Here is an 8847-nt window from a genome sequence, read left to right on the forward strand (position 1 = left end):
AAACTTTGATTAGGTACAATGTTTTGCATCGTCCATTAAAAAACACCATGAGAGGTAATTAATAGAATTTTAGTTCCTTTTAGTTGTTTTTTAGTTTGACATAAATCAGGCATCTGTTATTATCTTCAATCTACCTGCTGTTGGTGGTAGTTACCTCCTCTGGTTTGGCCTGGTCTGGTCTGGTGCCGACCTACATGAGAGTGGAACGAATCTGACTGATGAAGACATCAAACATTTCAATTTATACACCTTCTTCTTTTTTAGTTGTTTTTGTTGTTGGTTTGCTTCTTTATACGTACATACATTTGTTCCTTTTGTGGACTTTACTGCGGTCTTTATTGATTTTGATGGCCAGCCGGGTTGATTTATAGCAGATCCTGCGGCAAAACTCAAAGAGCAGAGCGAGAGAGTCAAACATACAAGATATGAATCTGTCCAACCGCCTACAAAACGTCAACACCAACCCAGAAGTAGAAGGAAACAGTGGAAAGACGCTGTGTGCATGTGGATGATGATGATGCTGAGGATGATGAGTTTATCTCAGATCTACTAAACTGTTTAATAGGTAGTGCAGTGGCACTTTGTATTCTGTGTGGCATTTCTTGTTTAGTTGGAGAAGATACTCAGCTGTGATAAGCTTGCCGCTTGTTTATTAAATATTATTAATTAATAAATATACAACAGAATAATAAATACAAATATGATGATGACGAATAGAATAGCGAACAAAATCTTAAATTACATATGAAAGTAGCCGCCTTCGCAATAATATCAAATTACCCGCTATTCTGTCTTCTAATGCAATTGATTGCAATCTATGAAAAATCTGCTAATTTACTCAACTCTACACATGTGTGTGCTTTGTGGGAGCCCTTTTCTTTGGATTCATTCTTTCTTTCTAATCCTTTCACTACTTTCGGCACCTTTTGGTAAACATGAGATGGCTTCAAAAGGAAGAAGGATTCTCTCCCCTGCATCTTTTCGTTTTGATCGGCTTTCGGTTGGCTCACCTTGATTAGAGCTCAATTTACACCAAGAACGAAAGAAGAAGTTCGCTGAGTGAGGGGGAGAGCCAAAAAAAAAAGGTGTGCAAAAGACGAAATCGAGATCCATTGATGAGCTGCCTCACTTTGCCATTATTCGATTTACAAAAAGAGAATGATAAAGATCAATGATCATTATGGTCGAGGGTACACATATGGTTTTCTCTCCACTTGAGCTGATGGAAGGGGATGCGGTTCGAGCATGTGTTGCGTAATAGAGAAGGGCCATCAGATCCATTGAGGGGGAAAGGGTTTTGCTAATGCTGCAGATGGCAGTTTTTACAAAAGGTTTAATGCAACACCAAATCAGACACTATTCAAGAAATTTTACTTAACAAGATTTTGTCTAATATCAGAATCTTTTGAGCATTCATAGCTAGGTGTTCATGTGGACAATGTGCAGTACTTTCTAGAGACCCTTACATAACCAAGGCAGGGATCATCTTTTGCTGTTAATTTGGCTATTGCAGACACACCAGATCAGAATATATATATTAACCTGATAGTAAAGAATAGAGGTTTCTAGGAAAGGGAAAGAGAAATCATAGTTACAGAAGGTTCTTGCATGAGTTAAATGAATCAAAGTATGCCTAACCCATCCAAAAGGTAAGAATTTCCTTGTTTATTATTCAAATGCGTCTATTTTGCGATTTAGAACCTTTTGATATATAAATAACTTGTAAAAATGTTTAGTATTAATGATTTTATAAAATATCGATATTGTCCTGTCTTAGAGGGTTAAATATATTCTTCTCTCAATTCCTTCTCCAATAACAAAAGTTTAAAAAAAATTAGAAGAAAAAGAAGACTGATTTAAGAAGGATTTGAAATATAATAATGTTTTTTGCTAAGTTGGTTAGGAAATTGGAACCCTTAGATCGGGTTTTATAGTATCAGTGAAGCACTCAAAGCTAATGCAAGAAATCGAATGGAAATCACATACTCTAGATTACTTTAATGATTTGTTTCCCCATTAAAATAAATAAATGACAACTTTCTTTTTTGGAATCTGCAAATCGGCATTAAAATTTTCGCTGAGTGCAGGTTAATATATCATGAAAATATGAAATCATTAAGAATATTGGAATTTGAATTAAACTTTATCACTGGCCATAACCAAGGTTAAATCGGTTAGGGACTGAAAATTCTTCACAAATCATCAAAATGTCGGCCATTTTTATCGTTGTTGTTGTTGTCTTTTATTGTTATTATTATTAATAATTTTAAAAACCCAAAAATCGTCAGTTAAGACGACGACGATTAATTTTTACTTAAGCTTAAGCTCTTTTACCTCTTCGTTTCTTCATTTCATCTCTGGCGGCAAGAGACAAAACAAAACCAAAACCAAATAAAAAGGAAATAAAAATGGAAAATTTATAGTCTTTATGTGACTTGAGGGTCTACCTTTAATATTTTTTTTTTTTTATTTTTTTCACTCTCTGTCTAGAGCTTCTGCGAAATTTTATACGCAAAAAAAACCAACGAAAAGAAACTTCAATATTTTGACAGCATTGTGTGTTGAGTTATAGAAACGGAATTTTAATTTAAGAACCTAAAGAAAAAAGTATAAGGAATAGAAGAAGACGAGTCAGCAAATCGATGTCAGGGCAATTGGCAGAAGCGCCCTGGGGACACGTGATGGCTATCCCATCGAATGTGATTTACATTTTTAAGGGGGTTCTCCATTTGGTTGTCAACAAATTATTTAACGAGCTCAAGCACCTGATGATACCCTTTCCTGGGGACAATGCGAACGCATCCAGGTGGTGCCAGTGGCGCTCTATTACACACACATTCACACGCACAATTGACCACCACCACTTTGGAAAAATTTACTGTTCGAAAAACTCAAATTACATAGACCATCACCCACACGAGCTCCCCTTTGCCCACCCCACCAAACTCTGGTGGGGGGGTATCATTTTCGTTTAATTTCAGGTTCTGGTCAAAAAGCCCAGCAATTATATTTTCAAATATTGCTAGGTGGTTCCCAGTAGCTTCTTTAACGCATGAACAAACACTCATCCTTGGTATTGGAACCACCCCAAAGTATCCGATTTGCTGCTATTGTTGTCCATAAAAGTTAGTTTTCATTGTCGCATGTTTGTACACTTTGAAATTCAAAATTCAATACGAAACCTTTGAGGCTATCATTTAAATGCCATGAAATGAAATCATTTCCAACTGAATCGTGATGGGAATCGATGCCATCAAATGCCATATGTATATAATTATTATAAATATTTGCCATTCAAATGACGGCAAAAACTTTTGCATTTGGGAACACGACATTTTCATGGCAGATGGTAAACATTTTTTTTTTAGAAATTCGAACTAAATTATAGGTGGAAAATGAAAAAAACTGTCATAGTATGACAAATCTAAACCTTTATATTATAGCGTCACAATTGTAAGTCAAACAAGTTAAGCAAATCAGCTATATTTATAAAATTTAGATAAGGATTAGGTAAAAAAAAAGTTAGTTGATATGATATATGATATATTTTTCCATTCCTTAAATAAATACATATAAAAAATTTCATCTAACGCTTTTTGTTTTGATTTAGACGAATGGGCACATATTATATACACCATTGGCTATATCTATTAATGGGATAAGTAAATCGAGAGTTAAAATTTGCAAAAAAATTGTCTTTCATATATTATCCTATGTAAAGACAGCTTGGATTTCCTTAATATCCTTTTAACTCGGTCATCTTTTATTATTATAAATTTTCATCTGAATAGTTAGCTAAAATATATCAGCTACAACAATTTTGGAATTGGAAAATGTTTTTAAATGCTTTGGACACAGTTTGAAATATTTATGCGGTAGAAAATCCTTTTTAATAAGAATCAATAGTAGTTAAATTCCAACCATATCAAGAAACAAATTTGATAATCAGGGGAAAGTTTTTAGTTCTAGAATGATATAGACTAAAACTAATAAAAGTAACTTATAAAATCAACTGGTTTTTGTAATATTCAAAAACATTTCAGAGATGACAAAATATGAAATATAGGTCAAATCGCAAATTTATAACAACAACATTAAGTAATATTGTGAGATTTTTCGATTTCTGTTAACCAATCTAGATTTGAAGTTGTGTGATTAACCCATTTGCCTGAAAACCCACTCTTTGAGTGTGAAAATCTTGCTGGAAATTGGTTTTTGCGGCGTTTCCTGATCCGAAATAATCCCAAAAAAACCCGCTAAAAGTCAGGTCAATCAACCTCAACCCACACACACTCAAACACGCACACACACACACACGCACGAATCGCATTACAAACTTTTGATTGAATAAGCGACAAAGATTAAGTTAAATTATGTATAAACTATAAATACCAATACCAAAACGAGAAGATACAAACGAGTTCAACAAATTTGCTTTGACAAATTGCTTTAGTGTTATATATGGACTTCTTGTTTGATAGTTTGGAGGGGGGATTAAAAGTAACAAAAACAAAACCAAAAAAAATGAAAATATATTGATTGTCTTATCACATCGTATAACTTTCCATGTCACAACCCGCAAGAGGGCAACAAATTGCAATTGGTATGGCAATTGCCAATTGCTGAATAAGGAAAACGAGTCGGCCAAGTAAAAGAAGATGAAGCAATGGAGGGAGAGGGGTGTAGACAGGTAAAAAGGAAAAGATAAAGTCGATGCCCGGATACCAATTTCTGGCATAAAAATAATATTCATCGTTATCGTTATTAAGTTATGTTGTTTGCGCTAATGCCAACCAGAGAGAGAGAGAGAGAGATAGAGACGAGGGGGGAATTGGCCAGGCCAGTTGGCCTCAGAGCTAAAGTCGAGGCCAGTTGGCAACTAAATGCGCTAATCCGCGTGTTGTCAACTTCATTAGCCGATAAACACGCCGACACATTAAATTGGCGGACTCTGGTTGCAGTCAGGGGGAACAGCAGAAGCAGCAGCAGCAGCCACAAGAGATTTTGGCCCCGTCGGCATTTTGCCATTTGAAGTTTTTGTGCCCCGAAAGGAGAAGAGAACGAAAAATTGCTGCCACTTGAATTTTTAATGCCCATAAAGTATAGAGAGCGGAGCCAAGCGAGAAGATGCACTGCAGCCGCTGGAGAGGAGCATATCCAGCTGACTTTGACACTTGGCAAATGTTGGAAAGAAAGTTCACATAAAATACGCTTAGTTTTTGTCTGAGATCTGCTGGTGCTCCAACTCCTACTCCTACTCCTTCTCCGGTACCATCAGCATCCCCCTCTCTCTCTCTCTCTGGGTTTTGTGGGCTCCCCTTTTTCTTTTCTCGTTTTTCGTTTTTTGCTGTCTGACCCGTCGTCAGGTGTGTAATTCGATATCTTCTCTTTTTTTCCTTTTTTTTTTTTTTGGTCTTTAATCCTCGCCATTCGTTTGTGTAAGCGATTTATGTTCTACATTTGTATTCCTCGATTCCGATCAGAAGCTTGAGAGGAGCATGAGGCTGGGCAGGATGCTCCCTCTCTCGCAGGATGCGCCACTAAACAATAATTATGATAACAATAAAAGCAAAGCAACAGAAGAAGAGCTTTTTCATACAGCAGCCGTTTTTGCTTTTATGTATAGAGATGAATCCATGGAAACAGAGGAAGAACTTCATTCAAGAGGAGATTAGGGGGCAATTATTGCTTCACACGAACGAGAGTTCTGTCCGCTTTGTTTTGACTAAAAAAGCAAAAAGGGAAAATTTGAATTTGAAGAGGCAAAACGATGGCCCAACTAAGCGCCGGTATAGAATGTCCCTACGCGGAATTTGATTCTATTGAAAAAGATGTTTTAACCAAAAAGCAAGAGGAGTAGAACTTGATGGGCCAGACTACAAAAAGATCTCAAGAGGAAAACTAATTAAGAGTGAACGAAAAACTTTAAGACTTCAACTTAACCGAACAATTAATTCAGAAAGTTTTCATTAGAAAATTAAGAAGACTATTGAAGATTGAATTTTTTAAAGGGATTCTAATACTTTTCTTGCTTTTTAGAGATAAAAATTATTGTTTATTGTGGTTGTTACCGAATCATTCAATATATACTTCAGATGAATGCCTATGCACATACGAGAAGGTCAGGTAAACGGGATATGAAATGAAATATGGGAACAACTTTCAATTCAAGACGATCTTTATGGATAGATATATAGGATAAGTATTATTCAGTTACTTTAACAGAATATTTATTTATTGACTTAATTTTTGTTCCTCTTGCGTGTAATTCCCAACTGGTTTAACCTTTTAAGACTGTGTCTCTCACATGACTTTGCTTCGTCTGTATAAAAAAAGAATAACTAAAAATTAGCTAGGATTTTTTTAAGTATTTTCGTATATTCTAAAAGGGGGTCCTCCTTTATTTTTATTGATTTTATATCTGTTTGATTTGAGATTTAGATCTTTTGAGATAAATATGTACATTTTTTTTGTTTTTCGCAACCTTAAACTGTCTTACACTTTGAACTGAGCAGACTCGAGGTCGTTTGTTTTTGCTTCATCTAGTAGTAGTTCTAGATAAGCTGACTAATTGTAAGTTTGATTTGGTAGTAAGCTATAACAAAAATTACTGCATAAAATTGAATTTTGTTCTAGTATTCTTATTCTATTTAGGAATCTGATGTTTACTTTTAAATCGATTACAAGTTCATTAATCATTGATTGTTAACCTCAGTTAATTGTTGGACAAAGCAAATAAAGATTAAATATCAAACTCCCCACTGGAGTTGCAGTCAGCATGCCTCCCATCAAGATGATGGAGCTCTTGGCATTCCCCAACTATCCCGCCGCCTTTCTCTCTATGTATGATTCATTCTGCATGTGAACAAAAGCTTTCAGTGTGTGCATGTATATGGCCCAATGCCCAATTGAAGACATAATTACTACTTAAAAGCGGCATTAATGCTATCACTTACACATGTCACATGCTCTTCAAGGCATTTACAAGAGAAACAATAAAGAAAACCATCCACATCATCATCGTCATCATCCCCATACCCATCCTCTCCATTCTCCATCTTTCCCAGCCTCAACATCAGCCAAACTGTAGCCAAAATAACAACTGCCTCATCATGATCTTGACCAAGCACAAAAACAAGTAGAAGAAAAGGAGACAATGTCGATGGAGATTTTGGGGGAGAGTGTAGAGGAGAAGATCCAACTAACCAACCAGCAACAAAACAAACTTACAACAAAACCTTCGCACATGGCAGCAAAGCAAAGCAAACAGGCAAAGGTAAGGCAAGAAAGGCGCAATGGAAACGATGTCGGCGGCGGCATATTGATTAATGGATCAAAGTCTTTTGACACGAGCTATTTTGGTAAAGAAATCCTTTGTTGATCTTTACACACACACACACACACACACACACACACACTCTTTCTCACACACTTGTATAGAAATATTTAAACTTTTTTTTCTTGGTTATTCAATAAATTTTCAATTTTGACTGATTGTGAGTGGAATAAGGTCGTTCGTCAGTCGTCGGCGTTTTGCGGCGCATTATGATGTATGTTTATGTACGTCTGCTCTGTGGCCTGAAAGGGGTTAGGGAGGGGGACAACCTACAATTGGGGGTGCTATATACCTTTAGATGGCTTTTGTAGCCGCCTGTTGTTGGTATTTTGTGTTATTATTATGATTGTTGTTATTGTATTATTGAATTGTTTGGGCCAAAGCACTTGGGGAGCTCTGTACCTCGATTTACTCCCGCCACCCTCACAGTGGCACAGTGGTTGAAAATATTTTTAGAATATAACACTTTTCAATATATTAGAGTTGGAGTCAAAGGACTCTGAAGCTAAAATTCTTATGTGTTCTTAGTAATAGAAGGATAAATATCAAAAGTGCATAATTCACTTAAAAAGTCTCTTGAATACTTATATTCCTAAATTTAGTTAATTTAATATTTGTCCTTAATAACGATTTAATCAGTTTGAAATATTAAATACAAAATAAACAAAAAGGTTTGAGTAAATACGTTTAAACATAGTCACGAGTTGGGCTTTAAAAGTGATCTAAAATAAATTGATTTTCAGGAACTTATATAAATACTAGGATATTAGATAATCAGTTTGAAAAAACTTAACTTAATGTTAATTTAGAACTAAAATATAGGAGAAGAGAGACGAAGTCCTTTTATTAGACTTTCTTAGTTGGTAACCAACTTTTATTTGGACATGACCAAGAAGAACTTGGCTCACCTTTTCTACAGAAAGTCATAAATATAAAGATAATAACTTTGATACGAGTTTAAATCTTCGAAAACTGTTAAAAATGAAATTTTCGAGTATAAAATTACCCTAAGGCCTTTTTAGATGGTTCTTTTTTTGTATGTACCTACTAACTAAGTAATGCTTTTAAGGTGAGACTTTCTTTTGGTCTTATCTATATTCGCTGAAGCTAATTTGCCCTTGATTCTGGATTGAAGTAACTTGAAACCCATTTTTCCACTAGAGATTCATTGATAATTGCCCCACTGTATGTATGGGGCCACATACCATAATCATTACCGAGCTGAGCGGCAAGTATGGGGCATGCCACGCACTTGTGTTGGGATTTGTTCAAAGACTGTGTTTTTTTTTTTTTTCGTATTTGTTGTATTTGTTTACAAATCGTGATTCAAGTAGTAGCCACAGTACATGTTAGGTAGGTAGGAGGTGTTCCCTCCCGGTAAAAATGGAGTTGATGGAATCCACGAAGATGGATTTCTTTTTTTTTTACTCCATTCTTTCGTTCTTTTCCCAATTTTTTTCTTCTTTTTTTGTGTCTTGGTCCAAATACAAAGCCCAAGAAGTTGTTTTGTT

This window comes from Drosophila tropicalis, unplaced genomic scaffold (assembly GCF_018151085.1).
Source record: "Drosophila tropicalis isolate 14030-0801.00 unplaced genomic scaffold, ASM1815108v1 contig_845, whole genome shotgun sequence".
In the NCBI taxonomy this organism is placed as follows: Eukaryota; Metazoa; Arthropoda; class Insecta; order Diptera; family Drosophilidae; genus Drosophila; species Drosophila tropicalis.